The following is a 19,984-nucleotide window of genomic DNA, read 5'->3' on the forward strand; positions in this document are numbered from 1 at the left end:
AGACCCATCCGTGGGATTGTTTTTGCTCAAGGACCTGGTTCCACTTGGTGGGTAATGCAGAAAGATGGGGAAACCCATTGTGTACCACAGGGAGACCTAATTTTAAGTGAGAACTGGGTGTAAGTTTTCATTCTGTATATGTGTATGTGTAAGCATGTGTATATTTATCTATCTAGCTGAAAGAATGTATTAATTTGGGTATGATGTAGATGGTCATAGAATAAGGGGTAGATTATGTCCTAGGTTACAATGTAAGATGTGCCCAAAATATCTATTCTATCACCATCTACATGAGCTGTTGAAAATAGGTTGGGCTGTGTTTCTCTTGCCCCCTCCCTCCAGACTATCTTCTGTTAATGGCCCATCAGTGCCCTGCTGCATGACTCATAGATAACTCCCTCTGGGAGCTATCTCTGTTTAATGGGCAATCAAGGACCCATTGCAAGACTGATAAAATGATATCAGCCCATTGTGAGATGCTCCGCCCAGGGGGAGGAGCCAAGCATCCCAACCTGAATACAATCTGGGATTTGGGACAGCACAGCCAGCTTTACCCACCGGATTCCTAGAGGACAAGAGCTACCAGACCTTTTTACGGGATCACTGCTTCAACAAGACCACTTAATCTGGACTGCTACCACCACCGCAGGGTATCAGGTTGTATTCTGACTCTGTCAGTGATCTTTTGTACTATTGCATTTATTTTATTTTATTTTATTTTATTTTATTTTATTTTATTTTATTTTACCCTTTTTTTTCCTATTAAATTATTTTTCTAACTTGGAGTCTCTTGCTGGTTTTGCTTTCAAGCCAGCATAATTTCTCCTTTTAAATGTTTCTTTCACTTTTTACATCTGCCACATTTTTAATCACCCTACTTAAGACACACTTGATTAAAAAAAAAAAAAAGTAACAATGAATTATGAAGTGCTATTCTAGATTTTCATAGAAATCATGCATGACGTATGATGACAAACTTGTCATTCACCAACAACCAATTTTTTACTTTGTGTGGGATTCATTTCAAGATGAAAACACCTACATCTAGCTGTCTATATAAGCTAGATTCTAAGATCTCTTAGATTATGGTATTCTAGACAATACATTCAGCAGAACCTGCCGGAGCAAATATATTTGGGATATCAACAAATGGCTGCTAAACACAAGACTGGACTCATTAAGGTCAGTTCAGTTGCAAAAACCTAATAAAGTTTCAGCTACTTTTAGATTTCCAAAACATTTTTATGGGACATCAAATATGATGAAGGACCAAGAATAGGTCACATTTTCTAAATACTAAAAAAAACCAAATAAAAAGGAATCACTTTATTGCTAACAAAACCAGCATAAAATGGTACACCAAGAAGAAACTCATGGAGCACTACAATTTCTCTGCCTTGGAGGTAATATGAAACCCTTAGACAACAAAGTAGGGGGTTTAGGCAACTGTATTTAATACCAGACCCACAGTGACTATTGTGGGACTTTGGCTTTAGATGGAGTCTTAAGTTCAGGTACAACTACTTTAAGCTTTGAGATTTTTCTTAAGTAAGAACTTCTATCAATATAACCCATAAAAAGTAATAGGATCATAACAATAATGGTTCGTCCCCAAAACTACCACAACTGAATTAATTCAAAGGATTATTCACTTATTGAGTGACCCATGATCAAATACATATCTTCAAAATAAGTACCGTTTAACTTAAAGTGAATGTTTTTAACTTCAAGTGGATGTGGAGATCTGAAGATAAGACAGACGCAATGTGTCCTGATTCTTAACTTAAAACTTTTTTTAGAAGTTTCCAAAGCTTTCAGAAGAAAGCCTGGGCTGTTTTCTCAGTCTACAGTCTTGCTTCCAATCAAGTGATGGAAATTGAAAAAGTTCAGGTACATTAAAGGGCTCTATGAATGAAATGTTTCTTACTGATTGCTTATTGTTAGCAACCCTTTGATTTTGATGCTAATGTAACTCTATAGTTTCTATCTCTTTTCCTCTTTGTGAAAGAAAATCATCCTTTTTTTTTTTTTAATGCAAGATTTTAGTTTTTAATACAAAGTTAAAAATTGAGATAGAAAAGAAACATTTCGTTAACTTGAAGAAATGGCTTGAAATCAGATCTTCAATTCAACACAATCACTATAAACACAAGTATATCACTCTTATGTTCTTCTCAAAAAGACACAGCTTAACTAAGCCTGTCAAGTCTTACTCCAGCATCTAGGTATAGCTGTTCTAGACTTATAAAATTAATACCAGTGTTTGGAACTTAGTTTCACTTTGGACAATTTAGTTGCTTTGTCTGATTTCTGTAGCTGCAAACTGTACTTTTTTAGCATGACGGCTGGGTGTTTAGTATGGAAAATATGAAAGAAAAAAAAAAAAAAAAAAAGAGGGATGCACAGGTTATTCCAGGAAAAATATGTATTTTACTATATCTGCAACCTTTGTTGAAAGAATCCTGCTGTATTTGGAAAAATTTTCTCGAAGACAGAGAAATTGTGCTGTAGATACTATCATGGGATTTAACCTCCAAGCCTAATAGAAGCAAAAATCATTTAATATTGATTTTGGGATCTGGTATTACCGCAGCTCTCTTCTAAAAGTTATAAGAGAAATATCCTTTTTCTCTTGAGTATAAAATCACAAACTTCTTCAATACAAGTATCTAAATGATAAATTAGACTTTGATACATTTTTTCAGGTTTTATTCTGCTGTAATTTGTGTGATTTCAGACGAGAAACTAACAAACGATGTTTGATGCTGACAAAGAAAAAAATCCAGAAACTAAACTTAGCTTTTTAATGACTGAGCAGTGAGCAAAGCAGAACCACACAGACATGACTAAAGCAATGCAAATGCACAGTTTGACTTTTTTTCCTTTTAGCTGATGTCTGTTTGATACTGTAATTCTTGACAGTGAAAGAGCAGCTCCTCAGCTTATCTAGAATGGAGTAACTCCAGTAGCTTTAATGGCTTGTACCTTCTTCTGCCTCAGGTTGTAGCTGTCCATCTCAGATTGCTGTCTCCCCCAAAAAAACTGTATTTTGTTCTGTTTTTCAATTTATTTATTTTCTATTTCCCAAAGTTTATCTCCTGTTTCGACTACAATAAATTAAGCATCTAGTTTTCTCATAGGCCATGTGAATGCAATGGCATGGGTCTCAAACCAATGGGGGAGACTGATTTGTTAAGGGATAATGACTCAAAACATTCCCTATGTGTGTAAAGGCCAAGGTGCTTTGCTGAGGTAGAGGAGGTGAGCATTCATGCTGAGGTGATCGCATAAGACAGTGTGTGAATGGTGGGCTATGAGTGTGACAGGAAACAAATCCTGTGGAGATGGTGCCTCCTGCCCCCATAAATTTTCTCCCCTTGCACAAACCATTGGGTTGTGAGGCCCTCATCCTCCCCTGAGACATTGGAATGTGTCCTGAGGGTATCCTACTCTGATGGGCCATAAGGAGCCATAACTGATTCAGCTTTGGGGTGCAATGGGCAGCTGTGTTGTCTTAGAAGGTGTGAAGGGCTCCCAAAGTGTCCCATGATCCAATCATCCAGAGGGAAGCTCACCACCCTAGGCGGGTACCTGGGCATTCCTGCCTGAACATCAATGAGTATAAACCCAATGGAAGTCAAGTTCTGGGGATTTTCCCAGGTTTTTTCTTAAAATTTCTTTGGTGCTTCCCTCACCACCTGACAGATCTGGTCAATGACCACCAATGTGACCAAGATTGCACAGTGACCAAGTCTCATCATGGGGCCTAGGGGTGATGAGAGGCTCACACTCTTGTTCTTTCTCTCTCTCTCATATGCTTGTCTTAGTTTGGAAAGACAGATGTCTGCTACGGAAAGCTAGATCTTCCCTTGGAATGGAGAATGTAAACCCCCTCCCTTTGAATTATTATAATTTTGAAATTAAGGGGCTTTCAGGCAAAGATATGTGAATAGGAATAACAGTTCTTTACTAAGAATATTAAAAATAAAAATAGAGTGGTACAAAAACCCCAACCAACCTACCAAACAAAAAAACCCAACAACAAAAAACGCAAACCTGTCAGAGGCAGAATACAACCGAACACCCTGTTGATCAGAGTTTTGGTAACAGTCCGATTAAGTCCTCCAGAAGTGGCAGATGTGGCTCCGTTGGAGCAGAGATGATCCTGTAGAAGGGTCCAGTGGTGGGAAGATGGGTCCCGTCTTTCCTCTGGAAATCCAGTGGAAATACAGGCTGTCCTGTGTTCTGCACCTCAGGTTTTATGCAGGTAGGAATGGTTGGCTCCTCCCACTGGGTGCAGCATCTCACAGTGGGGTGATGTAATTTTATCAGTCGTGTGGTGAGCCTTAATGGCCCATTAACAGAAGATATCCTCCCTGGAGGGACGATGGGTCATGGAAGAGATAAACAACACTGCCCCACCTGGTTTCAACAGCAGGCCCATGATCAAAAGGCACCCACCCCCTCCCCTCCCAGAGTTACAAGGGATGGGTCATACAAGAGATAAAGAAAAACACCTCCCCAATCAGTTTCAACAGATGGTGGTAGGATACATACTTTTGGTTGCATCTAGCCTTGCAACCCAAGAGCACTTCACGCTTTTGTAATTTTTCTTTCTGTCTTTACCCTTGTGCATGTTCTTGGGTGATGTTTTTGCACTTTCACATTGCAGTGCTTTCATGTTGTTATTTTACTACAGATAACAATAACCAAAATGCTCACATACCTGTTTTCTATTGCAACCAAATAGTTCTACAATAAACCCTGCGAGTGTATATTTACAAGCATTGATCACTCAGAGTCGTTTCACCCTAATCTGCCCCAAGGGATCTGTTAATAAATCCTGGGTTACCCTCCCAGTCAAGAGAACCAGTGCCATGGAAAGCCACCCTGGGAGCAGAGGGCCTTGCAGCTCCACGGCAGCTCATCCCACCCTGCTCCTGTGTTTCCTCCATGAATCTGTTTGGTTTTGGGGGAATAGTTGTTATCTAGGCAATAAAATCAGGCAAACAACACACTAAGCTTCTCCGATTATGCAATTTGAAAATTTGCCAGACTGTTCCAGTTGTTTACTCTATTAATTCTTCTACATTCTGCTCATCTGTCCAGGGATTTGTTGATCTCCATTACCTAAGCAGATAATCTCCATGAATTAATTAAGGCTGTTAGGATTCCAGATGCCTCACTGTGAAAATACCACCAGTTTCAAGGTCCTGGTCTTTGGTGCAAATTATTTTAATGTCATTATCCCTTATGACTTTTTATTTCCACATGAGATATTCTTTATTTGCTTACTTTTATTCTACCTGTCTTTATATAATGTACAACCTTTCATGATTAAAATCCCAGAAAGGCTGTCTTATTCTAATTAATGAAAATACATAAAAGCCAAATATTATATGTAATTTTGTCTCAATCTAAATTCTTCCTTCATCTCTCTCCCACCTGCTAATTGTCTTTCATCTCTCTCCTACCTGCTAATCAAAGATAGACAAATGGTCTAGTACCTTCCCTTTCACACTGTGCTGTCTCTTGGTATAATATCATTTTAAATTGCAGAGATGCATGACAGGCAAATGTATTATAGCAGGAAAAATCTTTGCTAAAGAGCATTGTGTTCTCCTTAAATAAATGTTAACTTGAAACCATAAGAGTTTAATCCTGTTGCTTTTGCCAGCTTGATTCCATCAGTTGTTTCTCTGAAAGAATAGTTACCACAGTAATTACAAAGTAAAGAAAACAAAATTTTTGCCTACTATAAATGATCCTGGAACTTCATGAATTTTAGGAGAGAAAATATAAGGAGGAAAAAGATCTTTCTGGATAGACGTGAGGCTTTTTTTTTTTTCCAACTGACCAGACATGCATAAAAAATATTTAAGGGATCAGACCTCATCAATTTTTCTTTTAGTTTTATGCCTAAACACCCTTCACATTTCCCCCTTAATCTTCCTGCTTTATGCTCTTGACAACAGAAAAACACCATTGCTCCTTAGAAGTGCTCGAGGTTAAATACAGTAAAGACAAATAGGTGCTTAAGAATTTTGCCCTAGTCTCTGACTATATGCTTGGAGACGGTAAATCTATTCATTTTACAGTCCTTACTTGATAAAATTTGAAAGGTCCATCAGAGATCTGTGGATATTTTATATCTGTGAAAAATATTAGCAAAACCTGAAAAAACTTGAATTCTCTTTAACCTATAATCAACATATTACTCTAGTGACAGTTTTGTCATATCATTTGGAGGAAGGAAAACTATTTTGTTTTCTTCTCCATCCTGATAATTTAGATAAGAGTCTAGGAAAAAAATCTCTGGCCATGTAGAGAAAAGCTGTCAGTGAAAGGTTCATAGACCTTTACCACTTTGCTAAGAGTCTTGCAAGTTCATATGGTGGATGAAGTTCCTGCCATCAGAGCTGTAATCAGAGATGAGTTCAGGGCTTAGTTCTACAATTCAGGCTCATATAGCAGTTCAGGATTTCTGTAGTGCAGCTTGCTGCAGTAAGCACTGAGACCCATCTAAGATGCTAAACGGATGGGTTTGGCTACAGGGTGTTTTAGGGGGGGGTTTATATTTGAACATGGAAATCAAATTCCAGTTTCCCTGGAACTCACTGCACAGACAGAGCAAAACTGTATCAAGCCTAACATAGGCCTTCCAAACACCTACAGTCTGGGCACAAAAAATAGTTATCATGGAAGTCCAAATTAAACATAGGAAATTGCAAACTGGGATAAATGCACACAGTGAAATTACAGGCATGAGGTAAAGTAATTCAGTTTTTTACAAGCTGAGGTATACACACCTAAAAACAGGGGGCTTTGATACAGAAAAGAAAAAGAATATGTACATGTTCACACAAGTTTATATCAGAAATTATAAATTTCTCATATATAGATAAATCTATATCTACATCTATCTATCTGTCTATCTATCTATCTGTCTATCTATCTATCTATCATCTATCTATCTATCTCTTTGTAACAATAAAGGGACCATGTTTTGGGTTCATAGAATAATTTGGGAGGAGATCATCTTGTTCCCATCTCCCTTGTGAATACTTGTACCTGTTGGCCTTGGTCTCCATCTGGAAAAGGATTTGTTTTTTCTCCTTGCTCTGTGAAGAGAGTTGACTAACACTATATATTTTAGTGGATAAGTTATCACAATTCTGTTGATCTCAGTTGACAGAATCATAGTCTCTCTCTGAAGGATTGTCCCACCTTCCTCCCCAGCAAAATACTTGTTTCTTGTTTGAGGTAGTTGAAAGCCTGATGGGTGTGAGGTTGCTGTGGCTCTGTCCCACGATAGCAAGGCTGAGTGTGTAATCACTGGCACAAACGTGCACAGACACAGCGACACACATGAGGGAAACATCAGTTTGGAACAAGTGGGGATTTCTAGGAAAGTGAACAGAAAAAGTGGCTGAAACAGCTGAAAGACATAGGGAAGCTTGCTACACACTCAACACAAGCCACATCTGAGACAAGATAGCCCAGATTCACTAACTCCTTGTCAGCTTTATGTTGATGGAGCTGTGCTTGTAAGGAAAAACAAAACGTGACCAAGAGCGCACAACTTAGATGCAGACTTCCTGCTCAAAGAATCCATTCAATACACAAACCTCTTAAGCGCTAACATGGGTGAAAAATGCATTGAACAGATAGAAAGGTCAGGATCAGGAAGATTCATCTTCCTCATTTTGGGGACATCTCCACAACATAGACCCAGCGCTGATTTTAGGAAACAAACCACACATGCTTCAGAGCCTTTTTGGCAAGGAGCGTACAAAGGGAAGAATGGGAGGTGACAGGGAGCAAGATAAATTCAGATCTGGGTATTCAACAGGTCTGTAAATACAAGGCTTTGAAAGGACCTGGGAATGTCACTATATTCATACATAATAGATTATATAAACTGTATATCTACATGTAATTATATATTATAAATTATATATAATTATATAGAAGTAAATATATATTACACATACTTATACATTATATATAATATATAAAATATATGCAATTAAACAGAAGTAAATAGAGATCTATATATAATTACATGTTTTATTTACTGTATATAATTATATATAAGTAAATATATATCTATATATAATTACATAATAGATGTAATATTTATAATGATATATAAGTATATAGATATTTTCTATAATTACATAATTACAATGTATATAACATAGATTTTACATATATACTAATAATGCATTACATTATTAGTAGTTATAATATCAATAATACGAAACTGTTAATATATGAAGTGGTTAGGAGTTAAGAAATTAAACTGATACTAGTATGATTAGTAATAAAGTAGAAATGAAAACGTACTGTAAAAATTAATAATAGGAACCAAACCAACAGTATCGGTAATACTTATAATAATAATCAAGCAATAGTAACAACATCACAAAGGAATAACAGGAATAATGAAAATAATTATACATAACAATAAGCATAGTGATGATTAAAAGTAATTTCAGAAATGATCAGAATGGTAACAAAGAGATAGTAATAAAAGTAGGACTACTAGCAGTAGTAGTAATACTACTAAAAGCAATAATACTAATCCTAATCACCCAAAACAGAGCCCTGGGTGCAGATTCACTACTCAGCAGCCCATGCACACAGAACCACAACAGGCCTAGATCAGCTTGTCACCTGACAGCACCCCAGACGGGAGTGCTGCACAGATCCCAAAGTCTCCGCTCAACACAACCGTTTCCTAGCTCAGCTGCAAGGGAATAGCCTGTGCACGAGGAGCACCGAGGCATGCCAGATCCACGTGGGCCGTGTCTCCTTGCTCAGCTAGAATGCACATGTGTACACTGCCACCCAACTTTTTCCTTAAAAATGAAAGGTAGAGCAGGGGAGCCACTGCAGAATCAAACCAGAAACCTTCAGTTAGATGGACTCCTGCAGTGCTAGGAGACAGGACTTGAAGAGAAAGGGAGACCTAAACCAAGTCATGGTGCATTTCTCACTCGGCCATGTGGACAACGACCACGTACAAGCTCATCTCTTATGATAAATCCTGAGAAGCAGAAGCACAAGCACTCGGCAGGGAAATGAACGTGACAACTCACCCAGCAGTGCGGAATCTCGGACAAACTTTCTCCACGGAGCTCTCTGTTCATTTCCCTTTTGGAAGAAAGGAGAGCAGATGTCTGCAAGGGGAAAAAAGAGAAAAAGATGAGAGGCCACATAGCAGTCCTCATTTCAGCTAGAAGGAGAGCTGAAAAGGCAGCACTGCCCACTTCTGAGCTGCTCCCTGCATCCACTGGGAAGAGCATGCAGCACCTGCAGACAATCTCCTCCCTTCGCAAGTAGCACAGACGCACGAGCCGCTCGGACGAGCAAACCTGGACAGGAGCGCTGTGGCCTGCAGGATTATCTCCCCTCAAAACCACACCGGGGACTTTTTCACCAAGCTGCTGAAAGTTACAATTTGGAACCGTGCAAAAGAGACCGCTCCTTTGCACTGAAATGGGAACAAAGCCTAAATGCTAACCTAAGATGTTTCTCCTTAGCTTCTTGAGGAACACAGACACCTGGACGTTAGCAACATGAAGGACTTGTGGATCTCGCACTAGGTCCTCTTAAAAATCACCAAATCACTTCGATGTAGGAAGAAGGTCCTGCAGCTCCCCCCTCTTCTCAGCACAGCATTTCTGTTCAGTGGAGTGCACTCAGGTGCCCATTTGCCTGAATAGAATGCTTCTCCAGCACTTGTTTGTACACTCTTTCTTAGGTGTACAGCCACCACACCGAGCTGCTTTCCTAAGATAGACAGCAGACACGGCAAGCTACAGACTCCTCCCTTTGCATTTCTCCCAGCAGCAATTCATCTGCAACTGAAGGGACCCCCCAAGTGTGGCAGGCGAGGTCTCGCCAGCACTGCCAGTGCTTCCTTCTACCAGCAGAAGCTGGGCTGCTGAAGCAGCAAGTGGAATGCATCTGCGGCAGTAGCCGTACCTTTGCAGAACAGGCAAAACAACCTCTAAACATTCAGCCTTCTACTGTCTTCTGCTAAGCTGAATCTCAGCATTTAAGACTGTGACTCTCTCACTTTCTAGACTTTCTCCTTGAACAGGGATACACCCCACAGCACCCTATCTCTTTCACACATCCCTAGTCTCCAGGTTGATAAGTAGGCCTGCAGCAGAAGGCACTGCTTCATGCCTAGCCTCTGCTTTGGTCCACCAGGGTTCCCCAATGAAACCCGATCCCCTCCGCAACAGAGGCATTTCATAGAATGCTACATGGCGAAAAAGATCACTTGGAACCACTAAATCCCTTATTTTCCTATTCAAAGGATAGGTGGTATGGTAAGTAAGTGATGATCAAGTCTTAGAAATGGACAATCCACAAGGCAAGGGGTTACCTATCTGCCTGGTTCAATCCCTACTGCCTCTTCTCTTACTTGCAGGCACCTCCGGTTGCCTCCAGAGATGTTGTCAGAAAGTCAGAAGTCCATCGGACACCTGCTTTAGCCCCACCGATCACGCTGTCATGCATCGGCTACGCTTAGGATGCTCTGTGTGTGTGTTAGGAATGCATCCGATCTAAGCCTCATTGAAGACACGACTGAAAATTCTGAAATGAGTTCAAATTTTGTACAGGCTGCCTCTCATCTCCCTGGGATGGTTTGCCTCCCTTCAGCAATGAACTTTCACTTCTGCAGGTGCTCTCAGGAACCACAAGTTGTCATGGCCAGGATTTCACAGGACCCTCCGGAATGAAAGCAAGAGAGAAATACCCATCTGCTCTTGCCACCAGCAATTCACTGGACTCTCTCGGACACTTTCAGAGATAGACCTTGACCTGTGTAGGGCAATTCCTACCTAGCCAAAATCCCAGCCCTCTTCCTAAATGCACAGGATTCTCATGGGAAGATGTCATGGGTTAGTGCAGTTTAGTTTTTGAAGTTATAAAAGATTGTGAAATAATTCTCCAGGTCAAGACCTGGGAATTGCTTTAGAAGACACAGAGACCTATCACAGAGTGAGTTTGATTACTGACATCTCTTTTGACCACTGAAATTGTTGGCTGCGACTCTGGGAAGTACCATATAAAACCCAGTGATTTTCTGTAAGTGGGTGTTTTTTTCTTTTTCCTTTAGCTAGCGAGAGACAGGTAACATCGAGCTAGGCCGGCTGCTCCCCCCTTTTGGGGGGGGAACTGGCCCGAGGCCTGGCCCGATTCTATCGGCTACCGGGTGAAGGGCGATGGGAAGGAGAAGTTGCTGGTTTTTAACAGGTACTTTCTTCAGACTCCTTTAGAACAGGGAGAGATCTCTGCTGGGCCCTGAGAAGAGCTATGGGCACCCTTCAGGCTGAAGCCACCCCAATTTACACTGACGGGTGGGCTGAGAAGGCATTGATGATCCTGCCTAGCTGTTTGTGATTCTACACTGCCCGGCTGCTCCAGTCTCTGAAGTTTCTGTGAGTTCTTCCTGCCTCACCAGTACAGCCTCGAACATCTAACACCATGAGCCTCAGAGGGAGAAACAAAGACTGCAAGCAGAAGTAACTGTTTCTTAGCAGCATGAAGCTTCCACAGCTCAGCTCTTCTCTCAGAGAGTAAGAAATGACAGAGTGAACATAGAGAACAGCAGGATGAAGTCAGTAAAGCAAGAGAGAAAAGACTATTGGGACAAAGAGTTGAAAACTGAGTTGTTCTATTCCTACTTGAGCCATGGAAATGAACTGTATCTTTAGGTCATTCCTTAAAAGCATGGGAAAGATATGCATTTAGGGAGATGATTGTTTGAATTTCTGTGTCAATTTAAGCAAAGGTGTTTGTGACGAACTAAGGAATAGCCTATGAGATGCTTGAACAGAGATCCAGATGAGAAGCCCCCTGCGCCACTGAAGAAGCAAGAAGATATCTCTGTACTTCAAAGTGAAGAATCCTTTGCTTTAGAGTTAGCCATCTTTAAAAAGTGACACCCCAGCATGCAAAAGTCGAAGACCTATGACCCATAAGCATCTTAGGAAACTGCTCCTAGAAGTCACAACAGTGAGTTTTGGGACAGTTTGAAACCCACAGGAGAACTGTTCTAAGTGGTCAGTAGGATCCAAGACTCAAAAGGATACTCTTCCCATAATGAATTGATGAGAGAGTATGATCAAATAGTGAAACTGACTGAAAATTACAAGTGCTGTCTCTTGATGTTGTTTTGTAAGAAAGTAAACAGTTTTTAAAGGGAGGGAAAAGTGTTTTTTGAAGTTTCACTCCATTTCCATTTTTTTCCAACTTTCTTTTTTTCTATTCTTTTAGTGGATGTTAATAAACTATTTCTTAATTTTCAAGTTAAGCCTGCTTTGTTTTTCTCCTAGTCTCTCTCCCACAAAAAGAGTAAATACCAAGGCCAGAATCTAGTAAACGTGAAACCACTACATTAATGAGTGTTTCTACGTAGGTAAAAATTAAGACTATGACAGAGGAGGACGTGAAAAATCAGCAACGGCAATACTTTTGTCTAGCATCTCCCTCAGGAATCCAGAGGGATTGAAATGCCTCAGAAAGGAGAGGAAAATGTCTGGACTTGACCAAGAAAGGCATGATTACTTCTGTCTAGGAGCAATCCAAAACCTCACACTGAAAGAATCCAATAGCTCTATACTCCAGTAATGCTCTTTCGAAAAAAACAAAGCAGAAGAACACCCCCCAATAAGGGGAAAAAAACCCAGGAAAAAAGCAAGAAAAAAAAAAAAAAAACAAGAAAAAAACCCGCAACACCCGAAAGCCACTCCAGAACAAACCTGGGACTGCAACTACATCTTTACTAAAACAGCTTACACAACTCCAAGAGCCACCAGAAGGACAAAGGCAGCAGTATTTAAAACCTCTTGTGTGCTCTTAGTGGTGCACAGCCACATTCTGAGGCATCGAACCAAGTCTTTTCCTTTTCTAGAGGGAAAGTCATTCAGAGTGAGCACTTGTTCTTTGGAGAGTCTTTCCTAACCCCCACCTGTGTGGCTTTCGAATGCATTCCCCTCAGCAGGACTTCATGTCCAGGACAGACTCAGAAAGTCACATCCCAGACAGCTACTGGGAAAGCATTTTGTACATGTCAGTGTACTTTTTCTTCTCTTGATAGCGCAGCTTCTGCGCCTAAACATAGTCCTGGGCAAGAAGAGATGGGTTGAACCTCAAAATACCTCATCATAGCGTGGAAGGATTCCTCCTCTAGGCCACCGTTAGGATCCCAGACGTGTCTGATGCCTGGAATCAGGTGGTAGACAGCATGACCCTGGCGAGAACACCAATGTGTACATGAGATAAAGAATCAGAAAGGATCCTTTCAGTCAAGCCTAAGAAGCTGACCACAGAAAACAACCTCCTTTCTCTCTGCCCCAAATCTAAAGACTGAAGGCATCCTATTTTTGAAACCAGCGGGACACAGCCAGCCAAACCTAGCCAGGACTATTGAGCTGGGGGGGCGGGAAACCCAGGCAACCAACAGGCTGGGCACTGCACCCCAACTGTGCCCCTTGGCAGACTCAGAAGCACTTTCTTTCTCTTCCTACCTGGTCCCAAGCCAAACAAAAAAACTTACTGAGAAAGAAAACAACCCTTCGGTTCATGGAACTGCTTCCCATGTAACCTGAAGTCACTTCCACATTGTCTTTCCCGCTGCTCTGACATAGCTTTGGCACATTCGCTGCACAGATAGGAATTCAGTGCCATCAGGTGGCCAGCCGTGCTTGAACAAAGCACAGCGAGACGACCAGAGCCCTGGTGTCACGTCACTGCAGCCTTGCAGGCAAGTAAATAGCAAACTCACAAGGGCCCAGGAGAGGCTGCACGTGGAATAAATGGCGTACAGGGGTAATGCTGCTTCTATTCCTACCTGCTTGGGCAGAAACTACTACCGTGGAGGTATTTCAGTGTCCCATAGCCAAAAACAACTCCAAAAGCTTTCAGACAAGCTGCATTGCCTGAGCTCGAAGGGCAGGCGACTCTGCTGGCAGGCCTAAAGGTGAGCTACACCAAACACCTCCTAACCCTCTGCTGGCCAGACGCAAGAAAGCAAAAGGAAAAGGCAGTGCCTTGGAGCCTGCCTTCCAGTGGGAGTAGATGAGGTCCGATTCAGCAACAGCACGTGGGGAGGAAGCAAAACTTGGATGGCAACATTGCTTTTCAACGACCCTTACTTAGTCCACAGAGAAACGGACCAAAAGCTCTACCCCGTGGACACACCCGCTTCAGGACTTATGCAATGCATCCAGCCTCCAACAATCCTTCTCTGCTCTTGTGAGAGAAGCTCCCTAAGCATCCAATTGCCTTCTTGGCAAGTTCAGCCAAGAAGACCTCAGGCACTGCCGCCATTTCCTCATCTTGCTCTAGGAGCACCGTGGCCATGTCACTCACTTGGCCCTTCCCCGTCACCGTGTCTTGAAGGGGGACATGAGTGAGGACCGGCCCAGCTGTCTGCCTCACGCTCGGGCAGGGGTCCTGCAACATAACAGGAGCAAGAAGTCACTGCACGTAGCAGGCAAGGGAGTATCTCTGACTTACTGGTACTGAGTCCTGACAGCAAAAAGCTCTGTCTCCCTGCAGCAGCATCCTCACATTACCTCTCCTGGGTTATTGTCACGTTCTGAAGGCCCAGTGTTACCCTTCCACAAGATTTTTATCCCACGTCCTCTCCCAACCAGGAGTGTAGCATTACCCGGCATAGAGGGGTGATGTCCAAGGCTCCACCGGGTCGCAGAAGCGGATGTCTAGATCTCTCTGCTGCCTGATGCTGGTGTCAGAGGTCTTCTTGCTCTTCTCCTCTTTCAGGAGGTAGCGTCTTCCTAGCTCTGCACGCGCAGACGCTTCCAAACACACCACCTGCTGCACGGCCACCTGTCCCACCGGGGACACCGGCTGCGGCGGCAGGAACGGGGAGACTGACGGCGCCATCTGGTGGACTCTGGGTGGAGAATCCCCTGCAAATAAAGGACCAAAAGGAACACAGTTCAGCGTTCATGTGGACCTCTTCCCTATTCCTGAGGGCCAAGTCTCACTGCAGTACAGCCCATCTCCACATACGTTTCACAGACACACGGACTCCTTGGAAGCCCCCGTGCCCTCCCGTGGCCAGACTTCCAGCAGCCCCTCAGCCCCGTTCTGCACTTCATCCCGGCCATCCAAAGGAGCGCTGCAAACCAGAGCCAGAGATTTCCTTCTGCAGCCTTTTTCCTCACCCGCTTGCTGCTCAGCAGCCTCTGGCAGGTTCTCCACAGCTTGCTGACAGCACACATCCACGATGGCAGCACACATCTGCTCCTTCTGCCAGCCGGTAGGTGAGCATGACAGCTGACTCCATGACGGGATCCAGGGACGGCTTGGCTGGCCGAAGCCTGAGGACAAGAGACAGCAATGGACCCACACACGCACCAAGGACAACACAGCCAGTCTCGCAGCTCAAGCCCAGCTCCTGCAACCGTCCTGCTGAACAGGCCTCACCTGGACTCACCGCCTCACTCAGGCAATCGAACAGCAGGTGCTTCTGTGCCAGTCCAAAGGGGACACTGCTATTCTGCAGTGCTGGCTGCATGCAGAGACAACAGCTCAGTGACACTCATGGCAGCAGCACGTCACATCCCCCCAAGGCTTTCCCAGGGCTTCATCTCCCTGTCTGCACAGGGTTCAGCAAAGTCATGCCAGGGACATCCGCTCTGCAGCTAAACACGCAGTACAGACATCGCTGTCACCTGGGACAGCACAGGAACCGCACAGCCTGACTTGAAAGCTGGGCCAAAGGAGGACCCCTTTCATTGAAAAATGACTTCAAAGCAGAATGCCATCCCTGGAAAGAACGAAGGAGAGCTCTGCATCCAACAGCACCTCACACTTAGCTCGTGGTCTACATTCTGAATGGCTCACACCACCTTTTAGGTGAGGAAGAAGATCACCTGCAGAACAAGTAAAGCAAGTAGGACAAGACCTCAGGTGTCCCAGCACACCTACATCTACCTGATGAAGAGAGACTTCAACAGAACAGAATGGACTGAAGCATGGAGCAGCCTTCAGAACCTTGAAACAACAACTCCTCATGCACCACAAGCCTCTCCTCTCTACTCAGCTTCTATTTCAGAGGGATGAGTCAGGCAGAACAGCTACTGCCAACCAGCCACTCACTCAGTCAGTCCAATCTTTTCAGTTCAGTCCCTTTTCACATACAAGCTGAACTGCAGACCTCCATCCACCAGAAATGGAAAGGCAGCCACCTTGACAGCAGTGGAGAAGGTCATGAGACACGTGAACACAAGTTCTTGCAGCAATATCCACAGCAAAAGGAGCTGTCACAGAATGACGCTGCTCTGGGAAGGACAACCGCTTTGGCACTAGAGCTCCTGACTCAAAATGCCCCAAAGAACAGAGTCAAAGAACCCCATTTTTTTCCAACAGCATTGAAAAGAAGAAAAGGATAAAGGGCTTGCCATGGAAAGAAGCCATCTGCCACTGTGTTGTTCTAAGGACAACACAGACAACTTGGAGAACCTTGCAAGTCATAGGGAGGCCAAAAGAATCACACCACCAGAAAACAGCACGAGAGAGAAAGGCTTCATGCTGGACAAAACACAAGTCCCTTTACCATTGGCAATCTGAACAAGGGAATGGAGAGAAAAAAGCAATTTTCTTCTGCACTCCACTCTTGACAACTTGAATTCAGGCTCTTGCCTCAGGAAAACTCTAAGATCGCGCTGACAGAGGTGACTAAGCTTCATACAGTGCTGCTGAATAGTCCTCACCTACTTCATTTCAAACTCTGTCCAAATGTTCCCCCCCCTGCCCCCCCCTCTCTCTCTCTCTCTCTCTCTCTCTCCCTCTCTCTCTCCCTCCCCTTTTCCATACCATTTTCCCCCTTTCTTTGCTTCTGGACAATGTCAAGAACAAACCCAAAGCCTTACCTTAGCCTTGCTGGCAAGCTTGTACACAACAAGACATACTTCTGGAGGCAGCCTAGAGCCTTCACGTGCCTTCTCACACAGCCACGTTGTCCCCCAGACGTCCAGGTGGATCCCTGGCATCTCTGCCTTTCCCCTGTGGAACGGAAGGGATGGGAAGATGACATCAGGGCGTGCTGAAACTTTGCACAAGTAGAGCAAACTGAGACAAACAGTCCTGCTGCTTGCTGGAAGGGAGCTCTTTAAAAAACGGGGGGAAGAACAAAACCATTGCAAAGCATTGAGGAGACAGTGACAGGAGCAGCAAGCATGACTCCCCAGAAGGCAGTGTCATCCACACAGCATTTGCAGAGGATTTCTCGAGAGGGATGCTGAAAGGGCAGATGATAGAGCCCTACACAAGAGATGGAGTGCATGCATGTTGTATTCATGAAGAATGTTGTATTCCTCTTTAGAAAGATATAGTCCATGTAGCTGTGCAGTGAAAATGGAGCTTTTGGGGAGCAACCAGAAGGAAACAGAAATCTTTCTGAAAAAAGGAATGGACAACTTGCTTATGAAAAAAGACCAAACTCTCCTGCCTCGCTCAGCCCTGAGGAGAGCCACACAGATGAAAGGAAAAAAGTCACATGGACCACAGAGAATTCTTTCTTGGAATGCAATGGAGGCATCATGGACAACATGGAGGAATATTCAGCAGGCTATTGCTTCGAACGGATAAGCCTTTGGGAACAGGGGTCCTTGCTCATAGCTTTGGGCTCAGAAAGGCACCCGCACATGTGTGCCCCTAGTTTTAGAGTCTCCTATTGTCCTAACCCTAAAGGTTCCATTTTAGGTGCCTGTCATTCTTTTCATAGAACCATGGTATAAAGTATTAAGCTATCAACATTTTAAAGAATGGACTGGCCTTTTTCACGGGGATCACAAGCGGGCACAGCATTTTAGGGAAGAAACAAGATGCCTGACTCCTCTTTGCTATCAAAAGCAGTAAGAACCGACAGGGCTAAGTCAAACAGAAACGGACCACCCCCCCGCCACCGTGCCGAGGCACCCGTCGGTCCCAGCCGTCCGAGTTGCAATGGGTTTCCCGGCTGCCTTACCCGACCCGGCCGCGCTGGCTGCGGCCGCCGCCACCGCCGCCGCCGCCGCTCTGCCCGTGCCGGGACCGGCGGACTCAGCCGCCATGAGCCGCGTGCGGGCTGGCCGCGCTGCTGGGGAGGATCCCGTGGAACGGCTCCCCCCGTCCCGGGGCAGCGAACAAAGGCCGTCTAAGCGGCGCCATTTGAGAAGCGTGCCCCGGGCTATGCCCTGCCCTCCCCCGCCTCCCTGCGCTCAGCTCCGTTCCCTCGGCAACCACAGAAAGTGCAGGGACAAAGCATGTCTCCCGACAGACACCTGCTGGAAACACGGCAAGTTCGGTTCAAAGACAGCCCTGTCCTGATTCTGCCTCCAAAGAACAGGGAAAGACGATGGAAGATAAAAACCACAAGGGGTAGAAGGAAGCCAGGTTTCCCCCCCCGCCCCCCGGCTCCCGCCCGGCCATTTTCCCGCCCGGGCATCTTCCCGCCCTGGCGTCTTCCCGCCGAAAGTTGGGGCGATTGTCTCCCTCCTCCTGCCCGCTCATGTCCGCTATGTGGAAGTCAAGTAGCCTCTAAGAGCAGCATTCTGTTGCCTAGGAACGAATAGGGGGAAAAACGTCCCAGCCCAAAAGGAACAAAGACCATCGTCCAGAGCACTATAGAAAGCAGGCAGAGGGGCACAGAAGCCTTTTGCTACTTTTGCTTCTCCTCACCCAGCAGCCCACTAAGTCTGGAAAATCACACAATGACAGCTCGACAAGCTGCAAAAGTAGTGGATGCCTTGATCACTAGGCAGGGAAAACATGCACCCAAAGAGATGCCTTGTGCTTCCCCAAATTAAAAAAGCACATCCAACAAAACACTTACACCTCCAGCAGCCAGGCAGAACCACAGAGCACCCGAAAAAAGAGAGCCGTCAAAGCAGGAAAGTAAACCCCTCTGATCAAACTAACAGGAATCCAATGGTAAAGATGGGAAGCCCCGAACAAAGCCCTACATGGTGTAACCTGAAACCCACCAGGAACAAACAGGACACACTTAGAAAAGCTGAGGCTCTCCTTACAGATAAAACTAGCACTGACACAGAATAGAAACAATGGGAAAGATTCTACAGACTGAGGAATGGAAAAGAGGAGACTGGCCTGTCACTCAAAGTCAGGCTGACGCCGCCTGCTCTTCACATGCAGATGGCCTGCTCCTCGAAGGCGTGACCCCGCCCAATATGCAAATGAGCAGGCTCCCTCCCATGAGCACTAGCGCCAAGAAGACCCCAAATGAGCACCAAAAAGCCTCCCCAAAAACAAAGACAAGATATCCAAGACAAGATCTCCACTTGGAAATGACAGTATTCATAAGGCACTACACCTGAAGCTACGTTTCAGCATTTTTATTTTCTCACCATAACCTCAGAGGAGCTCAGAGAGGGGAACATCCTGGCAGGCTCCCACAGACTCCATTGTGCTTGAGGCACGCGCGTGAGGCGGAGCTCCCGGCCGTGCAGCGGCGGCAGCAGCAGCTTCGGCAGAGGGAGCTGCGGAGGCATGAGCCATCCTCCGAGATCCCCCCTCCCAAAAAGAGCTAAGGGTGGTGGCCGGGAATCAGGGGAAGCGAAAGGTGACTGCGTGAGGCATCTCCGGGGGTTGGGGGGGCCAGCCGTGAGGGGGAGGCAGCAAAACAGGGATGTGGGGGACTGTGTGTGAGGCATCTTCAGTAGTGGGGGACAACGAAAGGGGGGGACGGAGACGACTGTGAGTGAGGCATTTGCATGGAGGGGGGGGCACGTGATGCCAGCCGGCAGCAGGGACCAGTGAAGGGGGGCTAGCTCCGGGGGTAGGGCGAGCCGGCCGGCAGGGGTGGGGAGCGGGAGGGGGAATGCCTCACTCTAAGTGAGGCATCTTCAGGCGTACGGTGAAGGGTCCGGGGCCGAGGGGGGGAAGCTGTATGTGAGACATTTCCAGGAGCAGGCGGGGGGAACCTGTG

The 19,984-nt window shown here is 44.8% G+C and overlaps 1 long non-coding RNA gene across 1 annotated transcript; it reads right to left on the reverse strand.

Moving 5' to 3' along the window:
• Positions 1 to 8,356: 8,356 nt before the first annotated feature.
• Positions 8,357 to 13,281, reverse strand: LOC120752031 (uncharacterized). Its single transcript, XR_005700580.2, has 3 exons — positions 13,185 to 13,281; positions 9,105 to 9,185; positions 8,357 to 8,864 (listed from the first exon to the last, which is right to left on the reverse strand). It is a non-coding gene; the product is annotated as an uncharacterized LOC120752031 (long non-coding RNA).
• Between the last annotated feature and the right edge of the window lie 6,703 nt (positions 13,282 to 19,984).

The sequence above is a fragment of the Hirundo rustica genome, chromosome 4 (assembly GCF_015227805.2).
Source record: "Hirundo rustica isolate bHirRus1 chromosome 4, bHirRus1.pri.v3, whole genome shotgun sequence".
Lineage (NCBI taxonomy): Eukaryota > Metazoa > Chordata > Aves > Passeriformes > Hirundinidae > Hirundo > Hirundo rustica.